The following is a 13412-nucleotide window of genomic DNA, read 5'->3' on the forward strand; positions in this document are numbered from 1 at the left end:
ATGGATCAAGAACAAATAATCCTACCAAGGTGGAAATTTTCTTCCCTAAATATTGAGCCATGGGGAACCCCTAAATACTTTTCTACCCAATTACATATAATCCCCTAAACTCCCACTTCTTTCATGAATAAAAAACTTCTTTGCACATAAAACTAAAACTTTGCTCCATTTTCTTGTTGGGTGTGGTTTCTATAAGGTTGCAACCTTAAACAATCCAATTTAGACGTACCTCCAAATTTTATCATAACATTCTTAGGATTATTTTAAACCAATTTTGATAATTAATTATAAAATTTTAAAATCCAAAAATGGTTAAAATCAAGTAGATTTATGAACATATGAAAATCTTGAAATTGGATGGTCTTGATAATATATTGTAAAATGCACTATTTCTAGGATTCAAAATCTTGTTTTTTTTTCATTTGTATACATCTCAATGTCGTGATGATCAATTACAATGTTTTTCAACATTAAAACAACTTTTTTCAATGGATTTTTGGGGTGCATCTGTAATTCTACATTTTATGGTTGCGACCTTATATAAACTTTTTCCTTTCTTATTAGAAAGAAACCTTTTTTGCATATAAAATTATTAACTGGTATGACCCCACTCACATGTATAAATCTATTAACTTTAGGCTGTCTCCAAAAAAATAAAAAATTGGACACCACTATAATTTGCCTCTACTCTTCGATTTATATTCGGACACTAATAGCATGCGGGCTACAGACTCACATGTAGAAATACAGGCCCCTTAATAATTTATTTTTGAAATAAAATTTGATCCTAATTTTTATGTAATATATAATCTTTAACATGGAGATTATTAATCTATAAAAAATAAATAAATTTTTAAAATTAGAAATGATTTTTTTAGAGAAAATATTTAAACCGTTGATTTTACTTTTCCTTTGGACGACTATTACTTAAGGGACTTTGTTTTGGTGGAAGGTGTAGATCTCCGGACCGTATAGTAACAAGTGCAGGCTTGGCCACACCAAACAATTTTATTTCCGAAAGATTCATGATCCCACAAGAGCATATAATTGATTTTCGTTCCGGTAAAACCCTATCTAGCGATATATTTAGGACCCAAATTTTGGAGATGCTTAATCTAGCAACCAACCTTAAAAATATAGAGAGTTAAGATAATATATAGTCTCCATGAGCCTAAAATAAATATACTAAGGGGTGATATCTGGAAATATTGTGTCTATAAAATATATTACTAGCTTAATACAATATATGTCAATATATTGTTAATAGTATTTAGATGCAACCTTGGAAATACATTGGGTCTTACATTGCTCATACTGGATATAGTGATTTATTATGGAATTGTCTACAAAGAGATCATTTATCTTTTGTACGCACAATCATTTTTGTCCTTTAAATTGGTGTCATTGAATAAATACAAAATTTCAAAAAAAAATTCACTTCATGATTCACCTCAAGCCATCCGATGTGACATCTAATATTTGAGAATGATTGTGACCTCCATTTACAAAAAAAATGGTCTCTTTATAGACATTCCTATTTAATATTGAAATACATGTATAGATAGCATGACTATACCATGCTTGTCATGCCTCAAAGAATAATAACTTAATAGTGTGAATTAATATTGGTCATAAACATTGAGCAAACTATTTTAGTTAGAACTTTTAAATATCGTTAATTTGTAGTTTAAATAGTAAATGATGATGTATTTTTAAAAATAATTATTGTGAAATGGTAAAGTATTTTAAAAATTAGATTAAGATATTAGAAGAGGCCAATGTGAAATTAAAAAAATACAGCTAATATATTATAAGTACTTTATCACTTCTTTATCTGTATCTAACCTTAATCCCAAAAAATCTTTTTTTTTTCCAAAAGAGTAATCATTATAATTTAAATAAAATATAACTTATAATTTTTTGTCTCGATCAAAGCGAAATAGTGTAGAAATGGAGATGTGCAGGAGAATGTAGAAATGGAGGTGAATAGGAGAGTGTAGAAATAGATATCCAGGATGTGCAAACACTTACAAGCGGTTTGTCCCGATCTAAACATAATCCCAAAAAAAATCCTTTTTTTTTTCAAAATATTTAGTAATCGTTGAAATTTATCTTTTTTTCTTTTTTTTATTTAGAGAGCTACAACCCTTTGGATAGGGATGTAGAAATGGATGTGTGCAGGAGCGCGTTAGTAATCATTATAATTTATCTTCTTTTTCTTTTTTTTAAACGTGTTAGTAATCATTAGAATTTATCTTCGTCGGTTTTTTTTTTTTTAAGATTTAGAGAGGTAGAACCCTTTGGATAGAGAGATGTAGAAATGGATGTGTACGGGAGAGTGTAGAAATGGAGGTGAACATGCGAGTGTAGAAATGCAAACACTTACTAGCGGACATTAGAAGGAGGAAGTAGAAAAGGGATGTGGGCATGAGAGAGGAAGAATGGCACGAGAATGAATGACACGACAGGGAGAATGGCAGGAGATAGAGGTTTTTTTGGGAGCCATACGTGATAGTTAAATTAGTTGTTGAGTGTGTAATGGATTTCACAGTCATGGTAATAGATTTTACTCATTTTGGGGAAATCTTATATGATTTATCCATTTTCTTGCTTAAATGTACCCAAATTTAGAGCACTATCCAGATCCAGATATGGATCCAAGATTTAGATATGATGTGTCGAATCCGAATCTATAATTGGGATCTGAATAGTAATTTGGTTGGGCTCTACATGTGTAGGTGGATCCGATCTAGATCTAACCCAATTATTAAAATTTTATATATATATATATATGTTATGTAGTATTTTTATTATATATTATTTATATATATTATTTTATAGATAAAGAATAATATATAAAATAATTTTTTTAGATCAAATAGGGTATGGATCTGGATCCAAATCCCATGTATACTTTTTTAATCCAGATCCAAATCCAAAGATTCAATGAAATATGGATCCGAATCTCATGTTTTTTTTAGATCCAAACCTGGATCCTAGTGAATCCAAACCCAATCTGACCCGTTCTTAGCTCTAACATAAGCGAGTAAATGTACTCAACTCCGGCAAGAGCCTACAATGGCTCGTATAGCCCAAATTTCCGAATGTGGTCTATCCACGCCTAAAGTTACAAAGCAAATGCTTTCTTTTTAAGTTTGAAATTTAGCCCACAAAGCATGATTGCATGTGCTAATTTAAGACGCATCAATGCTACATTGCCTCATTAAGATCATAGCAAGGAATGTGACCCATCTAAACACATGTAAACATGCCATATTTGCTATATTCAAACTTGTTGGTTAAATATGAAGGCAATTTATGCTGGCACTTTCTTTTATTTTTCCCGGTAGTTAACTGGTAGGAATCAAACTTGAGATGTAGCACGGATAAATGTCAACTGTGAAAGAAATACCTATGTGATCTTTTATCAGAGAATACATTTTTTTTTTTTTTTTTTTTTCACCCATTTCTTTTAGCAAAAGATGATAAAAGATAACTTACAGGCGGTCTTTATTATAATAAGATAAATTTCAAAATAAAATCAACATAACAATAAAACCAAGATTTTAACAACTTGATGTCATTGGAATAACTATGCATTATGGTTGAGAAAAAGATAAGATTGCAAGAAACAAAATGAAGAGTGTTGGAGATTACCTCAACCGGATTTATTATATCCCATACCGAGTCACCACCATCCGATAACGCGGGATCAATGATCAACCTTCAATCTCAACTGGGAAAGCAAGTTTAGGCCAAGCCATACTAATAGAACATGAACCCCTTTGATCACAAATTCAAACCCCAGGTGAATTCTCTTAGCAACCTAGTTTGAGAGAGATGGATTATCTTTTTGCTAAACCCTAAAACCCTTGGCCATAAATCCATAGTTGAGAGATAAGAGAAAGAAAAACTCTATAACCTAAACCCTTAGGTTCTTTCACAATGTGGGATAGAGAGATTAAAGATGAGAGCGTGGTGCGTACCTCCTTTGGCTTTTATGAGAGAGCGAAACCTTTCTTAAGAGAGAGAGAAACATGGAAATTAGGTAAAGAGATAAAGTGTAGAGATTTTTGGGTAGAGACAATCTCTTTTTATAGGCTTTGAATAAGATTAGGATTTCTTAGTGTTTTTATTGGCTTGCCTTTCTTGTAAGATTGAATATGAACCATTGATCTTGGGTGATTTGTGGGGTGAGAGATTTGAGCCATCCATTCCATAAATGGGTCATCAGATGGAAGGTGTACGAACCATTATCCCCCTTTCCTAAACCATTTTATCATCAATAGAAATTAAATAAATTAAATCTAATCAAAATATTGTGTATACCATAAAATAGCACAAGTCTACTCAATCTTTCTACAAAATATTTCAAAGATATATCAAGTAAATATTTAGTCAATATCTTCCAACCATATGGTCACATGTCATATCACAAAAAATTGAGAAAGAGAATAAAGGTGGGGCATGCCACCCAAGGGAGGCACTCATAGCCCCACCTTCTAGAAATATGGTGGGCCCATGTATACAATGGGCCCCCATGATATTTTTATATATTTAAAATTAATAAAAAAATTTAGAATATTATTTGAATATTTAAACCATTGTAAAATCAATATCTTTAATTTTATAAATCCAAAAATTATAAATAAAATATTCATGAGGTTCATAAAAATTCAAATAATAATTTTAAAATAAATTTCATCATAAAACAAACGTAATTAAATTAATTTGATGGGAAAAAGATCCATATAGTTTAGGAATCAATAATCATGGGGCACTCCACCTTCAACTGTGGACTACAGACCACACTTGCTTTATCAGACCTACCACGTGTTTCTCATGACTCACAGTTCAAGCAGGGGCTCATTAGCGGATCACCAAAGTCCAATGAATGAGCCAAGGGGTCGCAGTCCTCCCCTAGAGACTAGTTAATGTCACCTAAACTTGATGCGACCACAGCTCCTATTATGCATAAGGGTTTCTCTCGCACATGCATACGCTTCACCCTAAAAGGTGGATTTCTGGCTTTTCTGAACAATCTATCGATATACATGTCGTGTGATGGCGCATGGATGACCTTTGGCCCCGTCTTTGTAGGCCACCATCACACACAATGGTCACACAGTCCCTCGGCTCGCTCATCCGAGCATATTCTCCGACTTCATCAAGGGCTAACCCATTAGAACCCTTCTCGGTTTGTTATTTATGCCCATGTAACATGGGTTTTTCCCAACTGACTGGCCTAGATCATCAAGTACAGTTTGGTATCAACAAACATCGTTTGCTTAGTATGGTCTACGAGGGACCACACTCCCACTGAGTTCATGTTCCACTATATCATTTCATTCCACAGCTTCATAGAGGTATCTCTCGCACATGCATATGCTTCACCCTAAAAGGTGGATTTCTGGCTTTCCCAAACAATCTATCGATATGCATGTCGTGTGATGGCACATGAATGAGGCTTTGGCCACATCTTTGTAGGCCACCATCATACATAAGGGTCACATAGTCCCTCGGCTCACTCATCCGGGCATATTCTCTGACTTTATCAAGGGCTAACCCATTATAACCCTTATCGGTTTGTTTTTTATGCCCAGGTAACATGGGCTTTTCCCAACCGGCTGACTTAGAACGTCATGCACAGTCTAGTATCAACAAACATCGTTTGCTTAGTATGGTCCACGAGGGACCACATTCCCACTGAGTTCATGTTCCACTATATCATTTCATTTTACAAGCACTCATAAGGCCTTCAAAGACCACATAAACCCAACAAAATGATAACGAACCAAACCCCAACCCAATTCCTATTTATGCTAGGACTTGTGTCTCCTACACTCCGTCCACCTTCAACTGTTTGGCAAGCTATGCAGCTGCGGATTAAGCGGGTATGTAGTTGAGATGGACCTTGTGTTGTACAATTACTCACAAAGGTCAAATCTCTCTGCGTTTCTCTATATACATTGTGATCTCATTACATATGCTGTATCACATTAGAGGCAATTGGGAATTTGTATTTCCCAATTTTCAAGTATTATGTTTTATTATTTCATCTCATGCTATTTCAAATTTTCCATTTCATCTCCCATAGTACGTCTTGAGTGGAATGGTGATATCTTTCCTTCGCTAGTAACTTTTGTTCTTGCTCTATGACTCAAATTACAGTAGGGAGAGAGGGTCTCAATTTGGAGTCTTGTGATAGTACTTCTTTCGGAATCAATCGATTAATAGGCTACATATGCTTAAGAATAGAGTTTGGACTCGAGTGGCTAGCAGCTGACAATTAGCAACACTACATTTCAAGTTTGATTCCTTCCGCCAAACACATCTCATGAAGAGATAGTCGTGATCTTTGATATTTGGCTTCTATGGTAAACAGTTACTGCACTCGTGAGAACGGCATTTTTGCACTCTTATCGGTCGTTGGGAACCTCTTTTGATAAGCGATCCACCCAATTGTCAACCAGGGTTATTTGGGGTGTCTTGTTTATCTACTTTAATTCTCAAACAACTGATGAACTTTTAGCAGAAGAGCACTCTTATCGGTCGTTGGGAACCTCTTCTGATAAGTGATCCACCCAATTGTCAGATGTCAACCAGGCTTATTTGGGGTGTCTTGTTCATCTACTTTAATTTTCAAAAAACTGATGAACTTTTAGCAGAAGAAAAACAACCACTTGTTTTTCGTAACAAAGACGATGAAGGAGCCCACACAGCAGTTGAGATTGGACAATCAATGGACCCATAGTCCATGTGCATGTCATGTGTGTTCGATTTTTTGCAGAGTTTATCTGTTTGTGTGTACGTATGTGTATTCCATTATTTGTAGACACAGTTATTTAGAGTATCAGATCCACTTTTTAGAGACATATTAAATGTCCCTTTGTCTCCATTCTCCTCAATGAAAGAATCGCCAGAGGTGTCCTAACTCCCAGTATACCTTACTCAACCACCTTTCCTCCATTAATTTCAAAACCATGTGAGTGCTTTACTCTTGTGCCATTAAAGCAACGATACCGAATTGTCATGTGGCCATCTATGCGCCAACGGTGTTTTGAAAATTGGAATCTGGGCCCAGTGTCCGATTCCAATTCTCTTGGACCAATTCTCGAGTCGGATCGGGCTACATTCAATAAAATAATTTCTTTTTTTTTTTAAAAAAAAGAAAAAGACAACAAGATGCTTGGGTGACTTCAAAGTTTTTCTTCCTAGAAATGCAAGCCTTCCAATTCCATTCTGACTCAACCCATTCCAAGTAAGATGGGAGACTTATGAAACTAGCGTTATGGACTGGGAATAACCGATCTTGGACTAGGAATTGGCTAGGACCGAAACAACTTCGGGAAGGTATGGGTCCCAACCCGGTTCAACCGCTATGACTACAATTTTTTTTTTTTAAACTTATATAATGTTAGGTTCCCCTTAAATCCTAACCCAGTAAACCCCTATTTAAATCTTTTTTTTTTTTTTTCTTATGGATTGCAAATTTAGAGTGATCCGGATGGGTAAAAAGGAAAGTCCCCACCACCACACTTCAAAAGCTAAAATATAAACAAATTTCTATGTAAGGCTGCTTTCGGATCATTAGCGGGATCGGACAGAAGAAGGGCAGAAAAGAAAAAAAGGGAGAGTGCTCTAGAACCGAGCCTGTATCCACCAAATCCATATTACACCTCAAATGAGTGTTTAAAAACAAGGACCAATGGGTTGAACCGATCATCCACTAGTTTTGATTCGGCAGGTCAACCAGTCTGGATTAGACTGGTTCGATTGTACCTGGGCCCATAAAAACATTTGGAAAAGTAACCAAAAATTTAAAAAATACAAATATATGACACAATTTTATGAATATGTTATGTATTCTGACGAAATTATCAAAGTTAAATCTAGTTCCTGTATACGTGCCACACAATCTAAAATGTAGTTAATCTCAATTATGAGATCCATTGGATCAATTAAATATCAAATAGTTAAAAGATAGAATCTAGTTCCAAAAGGAACAATGTGATGGCTCATAGTCATCTCAACCGCCCTTGCCCTTGGCCCTTCTTCTATCTTATCTGCTGCCCAGCTCCTCAGCTCCCAACTGCTCCAGCCGCTTGCAGTAATAGCTCGCTCCAGGGGTGTGCAACCACTCGAACATAGTCCAATTTCTCTCACAGCCTTAGGACTTCAGAGTTCAGACTACGAGGGAATACCATGGGCATGTATGGTCAGCTCAATTCCTGGTATCCTAAACTCCCAAACTTATTCGTCAATGGTAAAAAAGTGACTACGAGTCATGACGTTATCTTTTTTGGTACTAGATTATATGTTTCGACTCGATACGGTTGAATACATCTGTTTCACCGAGCTGAAGGGGTGCCAGTTGATTACAGGTCCAACCCACCGGTCAGCATTTTAAAAAATTGTGTCTCGATATTAGATTGCACCATCAATTCCCATTATATTAACTGTAAAGAAATAACAAACACAACCCAATTACATGTATCACCTAGTAGCAACCAATTCCAACTAAGCAAAGACTGGTCTCAACATTAGATTGCACCCTCAGTTCAATCGTAAAGATATGACAAACACAAGTCAATTACATGTGCCACCTATTAACAATGAACTCAAGTATACAGAGAGTCGAGCAAAACTCAGTTCTACCTCAAGAAGATAAAATCAAACTTATTTTTTTGGCAAAACGTAGCTCCCAATAGTTGAAATTAAAGAATGCAAAACCTACTAACATTGAAAAGCCGGTGACTGATATAAATCGCAGATAAGAGGTAAATGTGCATCTCAGAGATCTTGAATCTCGAGGTTGAGGTAATCGATTTTAAGGTTTTCCAATGTCGGTTGGACTTTTTAGTTGCGTCTTACTTCAACAGTATAAGGTTGATACCTTACATAAATTTTTCATCGAATTTTTGTTCGTTTCTTTTTATTGTCCTTTTCAATGTATTCCAAAGCCCCCTACATCTCTTTTTCTTGTTTTAATTTTTTTTATTGTTTTTATATTTTTCCACACCACATATTTGGATCGATGGTCCACCCCATTGACCCATTTTTTAGACACACATTCAATTGAATGGTAGAATTAAGTTTCATTATCGAGTGATGGTAAATTTGGAGTAGTTTTTTAGGGTTAAAATCCAAATGTTATTAAACAATAGTACATCACGCCAGATCATCATTTTCATAAATGATTATGAGTGTGTGTACTATACTATGCTCATGTAGGAGCATACTCTATATTTACCACCTGGTGCAAGTGGGTATTTGGGATAAATTTCTTCAAACTAAATTACGGAATCTACCTAAGAATTGTTGAAATAATATTCAAAAGAAAATAGAATGTGAATTTTTTAACACTTGGATCTTACACTCTAGAAATTGGGCAGTTTTTATTTAATTTTAGGATCGCATTTTTTAGGCATGTACATTGTGCGGTTTAAATTTTTTTAAAAATAATTGATAGGTTGAACAATATCATGTTGAAATCTTTTTTTTTATTTTCTTATTTATTAATATTTATCAAATTTTGACTGATCCATATCAACGCTCTGGCAATTTGACATAGATTTATGGAGTGGACAATCCACCTCTTTGATTCGGGTTTTAGAAATTGTTTTAAAGTATTTCAACTCATTATACATGTACTTTGATAGACTCTTTACGTTATATATGGAAAATATAGTAAAATCACTAAGAAGATAAAATGTTAGTAGTTCATCTTTAAAGTACATGTAGACAAGGAAAAAGTGTAGTAGACAAGGAAAAAGTTTAGATAAGGTTGTAGCATTTATTGTAGAAGCCAAGGTTGCTGTAATAATATGTAGTGTTCGTTTTATTCGGACAGTGGAGATTTGACATTATCTTAAAGTTGTAATATTTTTTATAAGGAAAAGTCACTCATGAGTCAACGGGTACAAGGCTTGCGAACTCATTAACGTCGATGGATGTTGTAAAAAACCCATGGGGCTAAAAAGAATTTAGATGGTGCAAAAAAAAGAAAAAAGAAAAAAAAAAAGTTAAAAAATTTATATTTTAAATATTAAATTTATATTTATTTTTCGTATTCATAATCATCTAACCTAAATCATGAATCTCTAAATTTTTGAATTAAACATCCAGTTTTAAAATAGGTTTTAAGCCGTGTTCAAAACAATGGATCAGACCTACTAGTCGGTCCTGGCCCGATCCGATTAGTCGGACCGATTCCGACTAGATTGGCCGATTAATGCCCCGATTTTTCCTGAAAAATACAACTTTGGTAAAGAAATCCCAAAAAATTTCCAAAAAAAATATTTAAAATTTACATGTATTTTTTTTAGGGAAATGACTTTGTGAGACCCTCCTATACCGACCACAAAGGATCGCCATTAAATTTGGCACAGATCTCTAGAAAAGTCAAGTCTCACACCCATGTGATATCTTTTCTAGAGATCTGTGCTAAATTTAATAGTGACCTTTGGAGTCCTATACACATGAGTGTGGGAGGGTCTCATAGGATCATTACTCTTGTTTTATTGTCACATAAAAAAGCAAAAAACTAAATATTATAAGCATAATTGGGTTTCGGATAAAAACATTAGCCACTTGAAGCAATACTTCTTTTAGTGATCACTATATAATAAATATATATTATATATAATATGTAATCAATATATACTATATAATATAAATTACATTAATAAAGTAAATATAAAATATATGATATATAATATAATATTTCAACTCAAGACCATGTTTGTTTTTAGAGTGTTTTGGAATTCAATTAAAAATGTAGGTAAAATATAAAATTGTTCGTCTCTATGTGACAATTTTGATAAATTTTTATATCTCTCTCTCTCTCATATCAGTGTCTATGTTATGTCTACGTGCCCATCAGGAGTTGGCAGTGTAGGTATTAGATTGAAGATCAAATCAGATGAACAACAAATAAATCTTATATCCCTCGAGTTGAGGGACCTACGAACTTGGCACCCTGTCTGGCTTAACCAACTTTGGTGCGTCTGAGTTTACTCGTCCAAAGCAGCAAACCCTGCAGTTAGTCAATAAATTTTTTTGTAATAATATATAAAATTTTAAGTAGATAAATAGACGAAGGAAAATTGTTTCATGCATGCTGGACCGCATTTCTACAATATGCGATCCAGAGGTATAAAGCATCCATCTTAAAGATGGATGCAAGTAGGTTGTCCGTTTTAAAACAAGTGTAACTAACGGTCTAAAAGTTTTCTTCATATAATTATTACTTCTAGTTTTCAAATTATTATTTTTTTCATGTTCATGATCTCCATAAAAAATTAGGATTAAATTATATTTAAAAATTTATTTATTGCCAAGCTCGCATTTCTACAATATGCAGCTGGCGGCATAAAAACTGTCCATAAAAAAAGAGAGGAGAAATATATAAAAAGTGTTATAAGGACAACTTTGCAAACTCTACACTGTGACAATGCAATTATCTGCCGATTTTTAGAACAAATCACCGATTAGTGCTGATTAATGCACTGGAAATTTTTTTTTTGCATACATGACTATTGGAATCGAGCAAGATCATAATCGGCTAGGGACCGATCTCGAGTTAGTCAGCCAATTTTTTAAAAATTGGCCGATCTTTTAGACACTAGTTTTAAATACGAACCCCGCATTATACATAGTATGAGTCGGCTGACTCTTAAAAACCCCTTCCTTTTGACATCAAATCCATGCTCACAGTTTAACATAGAAATTCCCGACTTTACTTACAGATTGCCACCTTACGTAAACTGTGCCATTCCTATAATGAAATGTGCCACCACATATTTGTAAAAAGTCTAAGGACAACTATAGAATAAGACCATTTACTTTTAATACAAGGGGTCACAATTAATCTTAACTATTGGATGTAAAATTAGGTGGCTATATTTATTCCATTTGACAAAGCTCAAACTTCAAAATAATTTTTTTTGATCTTTATGACACACCCAAACTATCAAATTTCACATTAAATGGTTGCAAGTAATTGTGACCACATTGTATTAAAAGTAAATGGTCTCATTTTATATAATCCTAAAAATTTAAAGGGACTGTATATAAAAAGACTATTTATCTTTTCTACATGGATGCCACAATCGTTTATACTCCTTAGATGAGATGTCAAATTGAATGACTTGGGGTGGGTCATAAACTGATTTTTTTTTTTTATTTTTTTATAGAACTTTGTGTCTATTCAATGACACTCTTAAAATCGCCCATTTTGAAATTTTAGGGACAAGAGTTTTTTTTTTTTTTTTTTTGAACTTTGTGTTTAATCAATGACACTCTTACAACCACCTATTTTGAAATTTAAGGGATAATAATAATTGTGACCTCCATATATAAAAGATAAATTGTCTATTTGCAGACAATTACAAGTAAAAAAATAAACAGCAGACACTAAAAAGGTGAAAAAATGAGGCTTGTCATCTCATTGGATCTTGTAGAGAAAAATAAGGATGCGGTCTACATGAGTCCCCAGACTAAAATGTAAAAATGCACCCCCTCTTTAAAATCCATTTTCAAAAGGGTGTAGTTCGCATAAGGTTGCAACTTTAAAAAATCAAATTAAGACGCACCTCTAAATTTTATCTTAGTACTTAATTTCGGTATAAAAAATTATTTAGGTGGCCAAAAAAGCTATTTTCATCTCTAATTATAAAAAGTTGAACTCTAAAATTGATTCAAATCAAGTAGATTTTAAATATATAAAAATCATGAAAATGGACAGTCTAGATAATATATTACAAGGTATATTATTTTTAGGATTCAATTTTTTTATTTTTTTTGCATATTCATACATCGGTAAAGATGATCAATTAGAGGGTTTTTCAACATTAAACAACATCTTTTTATGAATTTCGACTTAAATTTTTTTAAAATATATAACCTTTAACATGGAGATGACTTGTATATAATTGATAAATAAATTTTAAAATAAAAAACAATTGTTTATTTAAACAATTGGTTTTAAATTTTTTGAAGGGACTACTATTTACGTCGATCTCTGAGATAGACAGTTTACGCGTGGGGGTTGCAAATGGGTAACAATGCGTCACGCGACACATATAACACTTTTCCAATAAATAAAAGATGGAGTTTTTGTAAGACGTAGTCTTTATGAAAAAGAACAAAGCCTCGCGTTGAGATGTTGTTGGAAAATACATTCAAGCATTATAAATCCTTGAGTTAGCATTAAAATCTATTTCCACCACCATTTATAAAATTTGTAGCTCTAGTACAAATTTTATGGATCCGTGAACACCTGAGAAATAAATTGTTTAAAAAATAATTTCTTAGGGCTGCAATCTTATCAAAATAAATGAAGCTTCATCTCATAACTCATCGAAAATCCCAATTCAAGGCAGCTTTTATGTTGATAATCTTAAATTGAA

This window comes from Amborella trichopoda, chromosome 7 (genome assembly GCF_054954075.1).
Source record: "Amborella trichopoda isolate Santa Cruz 75 chromosome 7, AtrichopodaSantaCruz75HAP2 v2.0, whole genome shotgun sequence".
NCBI lineage: Eukaryota > Viridiplantae > Streptophyta > Magnoliopsida > Amborellales > Amborellaceae > Amborella > Amborella trichopoda.